Source organism: Saccoglossus kowalevskii, chromosome 13, assembly GCF_978046115.1.
Source record: "Saccoglossus kowalevskii chromosome 13, keSacKowa6.1, whole genome shotgun sequence".
Taxonomy (NCBI): Eukaryota; Metazoa; Hemichordata; class Enteropneusta; family Harrimaniidae; genus Saccoglossus; species Saccoglossus kowalevskii.
Window position 1 is genome coordinate 6,681,175 of NC_140653.1, and position 12,141 is coordinate 6,693,315.

The 12,141-nt window shown below is 45.2% G+C and overlaps 1 protein-coding gene across 1 annotated transcript in view; it reads right to left on the reverse strand.

Moving 5' to 3' along the window:
* LOC100376358 (solute carrier family 52, riboflavin transporter, member 3-like) overlaps window positions 1–11,635 on the reverse strand; it is a 30,490-nt gene extending 18,855 nt beyond the window's left edge. The window contains exon 1 of the mRNA XM_085506689.1: window positions 11,540–11,635. The gene's annotated coding sequence lies outside the window, so the exon portion shown is untranslated. The remainder of the gene's footprint in view (window positions 1–11,539) is intronic.
* Window positions 11,636–12,141: the final 506 nt, after the last annotated feature.

Genomic DNA, 12,141 nt, shown 5'->3' on the forward strand with positions numbered 1-12,141 from the left:
GTGCAGTATAGCATTGTGCAGTATAGCATTGTGTGGTATGGCAATGTGCAGTATAGCATTGTGTGTTATGGCATTGTGCAGTATAGCATTGTGTGTTATGGCATTGTGCAGTATAGCATTGTGTGTTATGGCAATGTGCAGTATAGCATTGTGCAGTATAGCATTGTGTGTTATGGCATTGTGCAGTATAGCATTGTGCAGTATAGCATTGTGCAGTATGGCAATGTGCAGTATAGCATTGTGTGGTATGGCATTGTGCAGTATGGCATTGTGCAGTATGGCATTGTGCAGTATGGCATTGTGCAGTATGGCATTGTGCAGTATAGCATTGTGCAGTATGGCATTGTGCAGTATGGCATTGTGCAGTATAGCATTGTGCAGTATAGCATTGTGCAGTATAGCATTGTGTGGTATGGTAATGTGCAGTATAGCATTGTGTGGTATGCCAATGTGCAGTATAGCATTGTGTGTTACGGCATTGTGCAGTATAGCATTGTGTGTTATGGCATTGTGCAGTATAGCATTGTGTGTTATGGCATTGTGCAGTATAGCATTGTGTGTTATGGCAATGTGCAGTATAGCATTGTGCAGTATAGCATTGTGTGTTATGGCATTGTGCAGTATAGCATTGTGCAGTATAGCATTGTGTGGTATGGCAATGTGCAGTATAGCATTGTGTGGTATGGCATTGTGTGGTATGGCATTGTGCAGTGTAGCATTGTGCAGTATGGCATTGTGCAGTATAGCATTGTGCAGTATAGCATTGTGCAGTATAGCATTGTGCAGTATGGCATTGTGCAGTATAGCATTGTGCAGTATAGCATTGTGTGGTATGGCAATGTGCAGTATAGCATTGTGTGTTATGGCATTGTGCAGGAAAGCATTGTGTGGTATGGCATTGTGCAGTATAGCATTGTGTAGTATGGCATTGTGCAGTATAGCATTGTGTGGTATGGCAATGTGCAGTATAGCATTGTGCAGTATAGCATTGTGTGTTATGGCATTGTGCAGTATAGCATTGTGCAGTATAGCATTGTGTGGTATGGCAATGTGCAGTATAGCATTATGTAGTATGGCATTGTGCAGTATAGCATTGTGTGGTATGGCATTGTGCAGTATAGAATTAGGCGAGGGTTCTCTGAACCCCCCTATTCACATAGTTCATACCCACAATAGACTCTGGTCAGTCAAAATGACTATTTTGAACTGTAGGCATTAATCAGCGATTCTGCCAGTGACGGAGAGATAGAATCTAGGTCAGGGGAAGCCCCATGACCTCAAGATTCTTTTACCCCTTACGTCACGAACGCACGTGACGGAGGCCACATGGCAGTGCCATAGGTAGCCGTCAATCACTGTTCCTTTCTCTCCGCCTCGAGGACTTAGACCAACGCGTAGGGAGTAGGGAGGTTGGGGGGACTCGGAGTCTATGGTGGGTATGAACTATGGGAATAGGTGGGTTCGGAGAACCCTCGCCTAAATTCACTACGTTCAATTACCCACCATAGACTATTTTGAACTGTAGGCAGAGTCAGACACCGATAGGTGGCAGGTTTTTCCGAGCAAACAGAAAAAAAAAGGATGAAAGTCTTTTCCCAGTCCGGGATGAAAACAAACTCAACACCCTAGTTAAGACCCGAAAAAGGGTGGTGTTTTACCTTGCCTGTACTGTCCCCGAAGCAAGGAGCCAAAATGCTGCTACGATGACAGGGTTCGGTGTGCCCGAGAAAGCTAGACCCCAACCGAATTCTGGGGGGTAGTAAGCTTTCGAAGTAAAGATCGAAACAGTTCTGCATGAGGGCATAGGCCGCAAAGCGGGACCTGGGAGCTCCCAGGGGAGTGCTGATGGTAAATCTGTCCGCATAAAATACCAGACTGACTTATTGCCTATGCACAGGGACCCTAGCGGCCGTTCAGGCTGAGTCAGTAAACCAAGACTGAGCCGCTACGACAGGACCCAACCTAGAGAGATCCTTATCAATAAATTCAGTGTTTCTTAGATGGTAGTTGATAAAGACATTCTGCGTTCTCCAGTATGGTAAGCATTGTGTGGTATGACATTGTGCAGTATAGCATTGTGCAGTATAGCATTGTGCAGTATAGCATTGTGTGGTATGGCAATGTGGTGTCTTACCTTGCCTGTGCTGTCCCTGGAGCAAGGAGACAAAATGCTGCTACGGTGACAGGGTTCAGTGTGCCCGAGAAAGCTAGACCCCAACTGAATTCTGGGGGGTAGTAAGCTTTCGAAGTAAAGACCGAAACAGTTCTGCATGAGGGCATAGGCCGCAAAGTGGGACCTGGGAGCTCCCAGGGGAGTGCTGATGGTAGAGAAATCTGTCCGCATAAAATGCCGGACTGACTTATTGCCTATGCACAGGGACAGCAAACCAAGACTGACCCGCTACGACGGGACCCAACCTAGAGAGACCTTTATCAATGGAGTCTCTTAGATGGTAGTTGATAAAGACGTTCTGCATTCTCCAGAAGCCTGCCTTCCATGTGTGCTCGAGGGGGGGGGGTGTCTGACGTTAGCACTAGCGAGTTAGCCATCGTACAGACCTCATGCGCTCGTACTTGGTGTCTCTGCGAGCTCTGTGTCAAGGAATATAAAGTATTAGACCTCTAATACAGTCGTAGTAAACCACCTGGTTATGGAAGTTGGGGAGGCAGGCCTATCCTGCCTGCCTGGGCCATAACACAAAGATGTGTGCCTGGCACCCCATTCCAAATCCTAGTACGGTTTGGTGGCAACTTCGTGCTCGAACCGGGTAGAGAAGCAATTCCTCCTGACCCTCCGGGCAGACAAAATTTGACAGCCGGGGGATGACGATCATCCGAAAGGACAATGCCCCAGCTCTGGCCGACGCCTACCTGAGGCGAGGGCTAGTAGGAAGACCATTTCCCACGTCAAAAATTTGAGTGGTGCTGATCGGAGAGGTTCAAAGGGTGGTCTGCTCAGAGCGGACAACACAGCCGACAAGTCCCAGTTGGGCGGTTCCCTTGTATTGGGTCTCAGCGTCTGGAAAGCAGTAAATAGTCTTGGTTAGTCTTGTTCCCGTACTTTTGAATAGTGGGGGACAAGACCGACCTGGAGCCAACGATCGCTGCATAGGACAAACCCACTTCGTCAAACAGGTGGACGAAGGAGCCTGCTACCTGGCCAATAAAGGGATGGTATCGATCAATCTCCCTTCCGCTACACTAACCAGTGTATGCCCGCAGCCTAGAAATTTAGGCTGCGTTGGTGGAATCCTTGTTCGCCCTGGCCAGGACGTTGGAGCCTCTATGCGTGTAAGTGATACCTGCTGGGCTCTTTGGTAGTGCGCCGTCTGGTTGGGACGGGAGGTCCGGTAAGTCCGGAAGCACTGCTGGTGTTTCGACTATCGTTTCCGACAGAAGTGGACACTAGGCCCTACTTGGCCAATTGGGTGTGACCAATGATAATATGCAGGTGTGCACCTGTCAAAGTTTTCTCCAGTCCCCGGTGAAATAGCGGGAAGGGAGGAAAGGCGTACATAACTAAGTGGGTCCGCGGGGTAGCAAAGCGACCCTGGCCCAGGCTCCTGGAGTCAGCAGGAGTGTTACGTGCGTCAGGAGCTTGGTGTTCCAGGGTGCGGCAAACCGGTCTAACCTTGAACCTTCCACAGCCGAAACAGGCTGGAGGCTACCCACCGGGGTATCAGCCACTCCGTGTTCTGGAGACGGAGTCGCCCTGAAAGGGCGTTGCCAGATTGTTCCTCACCCCTGGAAGGTGGTGTGCGGTTAGCTCCACATTGTATTCCAGGCACCAAAGGAGGATTTGCTCCGCTAGGACTGACAACAATGGGGAATGCGTCCCCCCCCTTCTTGAAGGAGACCACCGCTGTGTTGCCTGTGCGGATATGGTAGTCCCGAAACTAATGCAGAAGCCATGTCCTTGGGCTTGTTCGGCCAATAGATGCGCTCCCCAATCCTAGGGGGAGGCATCTGTTAGCAGAGTCATACCTGCAGCGAGCGGGTCCCTTTGCCCGAGGTTGGCCAGTGACGACCACCAGGGCAGGGCTTCCTTCACTTGGTTCGAGATCGAAACCCGCCAATCTAGTTCCCATAGGAGAGCTCAGCGTTATGACAAGCGTTATACCGGGCGGCTGCGTAGTGCGGCCTGGGGAACGACCCTTCGAACCGAGGTCATCATCTTGATGATCCGCATTAGTTCACGGAGGGACACTGAGGGAACACTGACTAGGCATTCGGCTAGGCTGCTTAGCGCTAAGCAACACGCTTGAAATAGCTAAGCCAAGTTTACCTTTGTGTCAAAACTCCATGCCCAGGGACACCAACTGCGCGTTGGGTTGAGGTGGGACTTGTTGATTTACTAATGAGCCCAACTGCTTAAGTAAATCCTGTGTTAGCCTGACGCGTTTTGCTATAACCCCTTGGCCAGGTTGTTGGTAACCAGTAGTCTGGGTATGGATTGAGATGTACCGACATCTGGTGAAGCAGCAGCACTACCTGTTTCATCACTGGTGAACACGTACGTCGCTGTGCCTAACCCGAATGGGAGGGGTACCCAAAATTCAAATACTTGGCCCAGCTGGGCGATTCGAAGAAGATGGCAACTCGCTGGGTGCATTGGTATGTGCAGGTAGGCCCCGCTTAAGTCTAGTGGGGCTAGCCAGTCAAAACGGTGGATTGAGAGAAGAACCCTGAATGGTGTCTCCATCTGGAACCGATCGAGGAGCACGTACTGATTCAGTCTGCCTAGGTTCAGAACTGGACGCCCATCACTTGTAGATTTGGTACTACGAACACATTTGGGTAGAAGCCTGGACTTAGTTCCGGCTAATGTACCCTGTGTATGGCGTCTTTTCCCAGCAAACTGCTACTTCCTGTCTGATTGCTTCCGCCTTGCGGGAGTCCCCTGGCAGTGCCCAACAGGGGAGACACTGACGGGGGAAATGGAGATTTCAGTGGTATCCCGTAACAGGATGTCACCACCTGGAAAAGGTCCAGGGATCGGTCGCTGTCTCCAAACCGGACTACACCGGCGCAATCTGTGTACGACAGGGATATGCGACCATGGGTTCAGCAGTTGCGAGGGGGGGTGTTCTCTTCTTCCACTAGGTGAGTCCCCCCCCCCGTCGCAGAGGTGAGTCTCAAACACGCTTCTCCCGCTGCAGGGGTAGACGTCCGCCGGGGGGGGGGTGAGGAGTCACCGCCTAGCTCTTTCCTCCCTCGGGCGCGCCACTACTCTTCCCTCCCATGGAAGGGTATGAGCGCTTGTCTCCTGGCTGACTCTGGCTAGCGGACGACGCCCTAGGCGTTGTGTTTTCTGTGCTTTGGGTGCCCTTCGCTTGCCCTTGGCAGGGCCAACTGGCTAGCGGATTCGATCTGAACCTTCTGGTTCATTGCACTCCGAAGCTCCGAGACTGTACCCACCATTCCCTGAACAAAGAGCTTGGAAGATGTCCAGTCTTGTCGCACGTAGATGTGCAGTGGCCCACCAGTAAAAGTGTCGCCTGGTCTAGGAGGCTGGTGCGTTCTGTCCTGGGCGCGCACAATGCGCTCAAGCAACTCTGCCCTCAGGGCTGGATGGGTCGTCTTCCGATTGGCAACACTGTTTGCATGCTCTGCACCCCACTCCGCACTCGGACGGACAGGGAGAGACGTGCCGGCAGGGTTGCTTTGGATCCCGACGCCCGTGATCCCATAAGCGTTGAAGCAAACTTAGGTGGTTGCTTTAGGATCAAGGGTGGGAGTATTTATATCGTATCACTGGGATCGATGATACTCCGTATCACCCCAAAAGTGTGGCTCACCGAGTCATTACACATGGAAGACTCTGAGGGACCGCCCGGAGTACCAGCTGTATCCGACACGAGCGAACTCCGTTTCCTTTCACTTTAAATATGTGAGAAGGAGCGTGTTCGACTGTGCGTCTCATGACAGGGTCAGTTCCCTCTGGTGACGCCCGTGGGTCGGTAAGAAGGGAGTCAAAACCCACAGCGGAGACAGGACACAATGATAAATTCGTTACCGTTGTACCATTACCGCGTGACGAACCCTAGCTGGCTGAAAGTAGGGGGGTCAACGTGTGCCCTGCCCTGAAAGCCCTGCCCCGAGATCGGAGACTTGTCTGCCAGCACCCTGTTGGCCTTCAGTGCCCAAGGCTGCAGAGGAGGCCTGGTGCAATTAGCCTGAGCCTCGGTCTCACCCAAAATTAGTGGGAGAGCCGCGGCTGGGAACGGGGGTTCCCTGGAAGAGACGTGTTTGAATGCAAACATGTTTCTTCCTGCTTGCCCACCGACGGGCCGCAATGGAGACAGCTCGCTCCAACTGTGTCTGATCTACCTGGCCTGCCAGGGACGCAATTGTCCCGACAGTCCTTCGACCAAAGCCCTCAACTCGAAGGCAAACCCGGCGCCGTGCGAGGAAAGGTCCACAAAATGAACCCGCAACGGGCCCCATAGGAGGAAAGCCTCCAGGGGCACAGCCTCGCTACAGCTGGTACAAATTGGGTAAACCACCTCCTGAAAAAACAAACTGTGAGGATGTCCTCCGATCAGCGGGGGGAAACCGAGAAAATATTGGTACCTCCACCATCGGGCCTCCTACTCAAGGTCCCGGTACTCGAAGCAGCGGTAGAGTGTCAGAACTTTCCACTCATGCCAAACACGCAACTCACTTTAACCGATTTGTTTACTGGACGCGCGACCTTGCTGTGACCTTTTGATGGCTCTGAAAGAAAATCTCAGGCCTCAGAACTCCAGTGAAAAACACACACCTTCACGCAGAAACCCTGAACCCCGCACACAGCTACGACAAAGTATCTCGGATGCGGGTTCTACGCTGGTAAATTCTGAATATAACCACTGCACACGAGGAGACCAAAAAGAAAACGGCAGCAAGCCCTGGTGCTGTCATTACATCTATACATTGCTAAATACATTGTAAATAAAAGATGACATGCCAGAGGGAATCAAAGAAAGTTTAGAAAGAACTCCCATGTGCTGAGAGTATTGGAGACGCATTAAATATAATTCGAAATTACTTAGCTGAAAACTAATTATGCAAATCAGATTTGAGTGTAAAACTAATGAGGTCTGCGCAATGTAACAGAAAATCTATGTTTCCAAGTTTAATTGAAATGTGATTAGAACCAAAAAATTATGAATTATTATGCTTATTAGGGAATTAATATGAACAGATTTTTAGCCCGAACTAATTAGGTTTGTACATTGTCCTAGAGCATCTTTGTACTAAGTTTCATTGAAATGGAATAATTAGTACTTTAGATATCAGAGTGAAAGCATAAAATTGGTTAATTATGCAAATTAGGTAATTAATATGTACAGATTTTTACCCACAATTATCCAGGTCTGTCTATTGTCCTACAGCATCCATGTACATTCATTGGTATGTGATCCATGTACATTCATTGGTATGTGATGTTTAGTACCTGAGATATCAGAGTGAAAGTTGGTTAATTATGCAAATTAGGTGATTAATATGCACAAATATTTACCGGAAACTAATTGGGTCTGCATAATTCTAGATTCATTAAAATGTGATGATTAGTACTTTAGATATCAGTAGAAAAGCTGAAAATTAATTATGCAAATTAGGTAATTAATATGCACAATTATTTACCCTAAAACTAATCAGGTCTCTGCATAGTCCTAAAGGATCTATGTACCAAGTTTCATTGAAATGCGATGATTAGTACTTGAGAAAAGCTGAAAATTAATTAATTATGCAAATTAGGTGATTAATATGCACAAATATTTATCGGAAACAATCAATCTCTGCATAGTCCTTGAGTATGTAAGTACCAAGTTTCATTGAAATGTAATGCTCACTACATATATCAAATGCTGAAAATTAATTAATTATGCAAATTAGGTAATTAATATGTACTGATATTACCATAAAAACTATCAGGTCTGTGCAGTGTCATATGACATCTATGTACCAAGTTTCATTGAAATGTGATGATTAGTACTTATATCAAATGCTGAAAATTAACTAATTATGCAAATTAGGTAATTAATATGTACTGATATTACCATAAAAACTATCAGGTCTGTGCAGTGTCATATGACATCTATGTACCAAGTTTCATTGAAATGTGATGATTAGTACTTGAGATATCAGTGGAAAAACCGAAAATTGACTAATCATTATGCAAATTAGGTAATTAGTATCCACGGATTATTACCAAAAACTAATCAAAACCTAGCATTAGTTCAGAGCATGTATGTACAAAGTTTCATCAAAATCCAATGAGTGGTTGTTTAGATATCAGTGGAACAATCATGGAACAGCTAATAATCAGCTAATTACCATGCAAATTAGGTAATTAATATGCACAGATTTTTACCAAAAACTAATCAAATCTGCGCATATGTTCAGAGCATCTATGTACCAAGTTTCATCAAAATCCAATGAGTGGTTCTTTAGATATCAGTGGAACAGTCATAGAACAGCTAAAAATTAGCTAATTATCATGCAAATTAGGTAATTAACGAACATGGATTTTTACCAAAACCTAATCAAATCTGCGCATTGGCCCAGAGCATCTATGCACCAAGTTTCATCAAAAACCGATGTATGGTTCTTGAGATAGCAGTGGAACAGTCGGACACACATACACACACACACATACACACACACACACACACACACACACACACATACACACACACATACACACACACACACACACAGACACACAGACACAATAACTGCAAAGACTCCCATTATGTGCTTCGCACATGGGAGTCAAAAAAAACGAAATACAGTTGCAAAAGGTGCCGCCGCGAAACCAACAAGTGGTTACGTAGAGGCGCCGGGTCTTAATTTCTTTGTTGTGAAAAATACTACACACAAAGGGGAAAACGACACGAGGGTAAAAATGACAAGGAAAACTTATCCTACAAGTTACAATGTCAGATGCCGTGCAGCGGCAACAACCCAAGCTAGAAACCCAGACAGGAAAAAAAAAAGCAGGCAATCCAGCAGAGCTCGCTAGATTTCATCTCCACTCGAGGCGGAGAAAAAATCAGAGTGATTAACAGCTACCTATGGCACTGCCATGTGGCCTCGGTCAAGTGGGTTTGTGACGTAAGGGGTAAAAGAATCTTGAGGTCATGGGGCTTCCCCTGGCCTAGGTTCTATCTCTCCGTCACCGGCAGAATTGCTGATTAATGCCTACAGTTCAAAATAGTCATTTTGACTGACCGGAGTCCATGGTGGGTAATTTAACGTAGTGAATTTGTGCAGTATAGCATTGTGTAGTATGGTATGCAGTGTGTGGTATGGCATTGTGCAGTATGGCATTGTGCAGTATGGCATTGCGCAGTATGGCATTGTGTGGTATGGCATTGTGTGGTATGGTATGTTTTGGGGAATGGCGTGTTATATGCAACATGGCATTGTGTCATATGGCATTATGAAGTACTGTATTGTATGGTATGGTATGTGGTATGGCAGTGTGTGGTATGGCATTGTGCAGTATGGCATTGTGTGGTATGGCATTGTGTGGTATGGTGTGTTTTGGGGAATGGCGTGTTATATGCAACATGGCATTGTGTCATATGGCATTATGAAGTACTGTATTGTATGGTATGGTATGGTATGTGGTATAGCATTGTGTGGTATGTTATTGTGTGGTATGGGTCAGATTAAAAAGTCTGAACAATATTAGCAATGCACATTTCAATTAAAAAATTGAAGAAGTCATCACAAAATGAGCAAATCTAAGGGAGGTCTACCTGTAGTACCTATAAGTACATGGATAATATCAAATCAATTGGACTTGTTTTTAACAAGACAAAAAAATCACTTCTTACCAAAAATGACAAAAATATTCATCAAAATTAGAAAATTGAAGATATCACGAATGAACACAATGGAGAGAGGTCCACCTGAGATATCTATATGTATAATATCAAAGCAATCGGACAAAAATATTCATCAAAATTAGAGAATGGAAAATATCATCACGAAAGAGGTCCACCTGTAGTACCTATATATATGATACCAAACCAATTGCACTTGTCGTTTTCAACAAGAAGTCAAAAATATCACTTATTACCAAAAATATTCACCAAAATTAGAGAGTTACATAAATCATCATAAAATGAAATCTGAGAAAGGTCCACTCATAGTACATATACACCAAGTATCAAAGCATTCAGACTTGTAGTTTTCAAGAAGAAGTCGAAAAAGTAAAAAAATTGACACGGACACCAACAATGGACGCCGATGGATAATCACTCATATGATGAGCTTCACTTTACAAAGTCAACAGCGGAGCTAAATATAGGCTCATTTAGCCTTAATTTTTCACTCTACAAAATATTGTTTTTATAACCAAAATTTGTCTTAGACAAGGCATTGCGTGTTATGATATTGTATTGTACATGGTATGGCATCATGCGATATGGTATGTGGCATGTCATTGTGTGGGGTGCAGTATGGCACCATGTAATATGGCAATGTGTGGTATGGCATCTTGCGATATGGTATGTGGCATGTCATTATGTGGGGTGCAGTATGGCACCATGTAATACGGCAATGTGTGGTATGGCATCTTGTGATATGGTGTGTGGCATGTCATTGTGTGGGGTGCAGTATGGCACCATGTAATATGGCAATGTGTGGTATGGCATCTTGCGATATGGTATGTGGCATGTCATTGTGTGGGGTGCAGTATGGCACCATGTAATATGGCAATGTGTGGTATGGCATCTTGTGATATGGTGTGTGGCATGTCATTGTGTGGGGTGCAGTATGGCACCATGTAGTATGGCATTGTGTGGTATGGCATCCTGTGATATGGTGTGGGGCATGTCATTGTGTGGGGTGCAGTATGGCACTATGTAGTATGGCATTGTGTAATATGGCAATGTGTGGTATGGCATCCTGTGATATGGTGTGTGGCATGTCATTGTGTGGTGTGCAGTATGGCACTATGCAGTATGGCATTGTGTAATATGGCAATGTGTGGTATGGCATCCTGTGATATGGTGTGTGGCATGTCATTGTGTGGTGTGCAGTATGGCACCATGTGGGTGTAATATGGCAATGCGCAGTATGGAAATGGTGTGGTATGGTGTTTTGTCATATGCAATATGACATCGTTTGGTATGACATTTCTACTGTACACCGACTCTGCCTATTTTGGGGAATTAAACTTAATTAAATTATTAGTATAGTTTAGTCAATTGGGTTCCGGGTTACACTGGCATTCCTGAACTTAACTATAACCTTGACCTCGTAAATTTCACTGACTGTATCTGTGAAGTTGAGCTCCCTTCATAAACTATAATTGAACCACAGTCCCTCAGCCACAATTTTGAGGGACTGTGATTGAACTGAACGCTGACGCAATATCGTTCACTACATGTAGTTCTGTGGCTTTATGTTTTCCTGTAGCCGGCGGGCTTTCACGAAATAACCGGCGATAAAAAACGAACTACAGCGAAACAAAGAGAAATACATTACTGCAACTGGCTACATGTGTCTATACGCATCTGCGTAAATTAAATTTACTAACCGAAAAAGTTCAGTCAATTGGATCTCCCCATAGTTGTTTTTATGTCGCCGGTATGAAAGGACTTCTGCCTGTAGAGTTCCCAAAGAACCGACATCTTGGACTGAACCATTTACACGATAGGTGACAACCAATTTCATCGCACTGGGATTTTCATTTTTTTTAAATATGTATTTAATTATTACTTGTTCATATAATTTATTTTATTTATTTCATGGAAAAAGTTGTTTTAATCGCGAAATCCAAACAAGGTATGTAAAGATAGTTAAAATAATACAAAACAATATTTCTGTAGCAAAATAATAACAAAAACATTTTAAAAAAAATATAATAAATATATAATAAAATACAAGCAAAAACGTGTCATATTATATATAAGATTTCAATCATTTTGAGAGAAAGTGAGTTGGTACATATTGATATGATATGATGTTGGGCAAAGTTTCTAGAACCGACACCAGAGGGCGTAACGAGTCCTACCTGCTTGTTGTCAATATCACGTCAATATCACGTGTCTAGTAGTCAGTTGTCCAGATCCACATTTCACTAATACGTGTACTTGTCAATAAACAAACATTCACACACAGTCGACGTCTGTTCAAAAT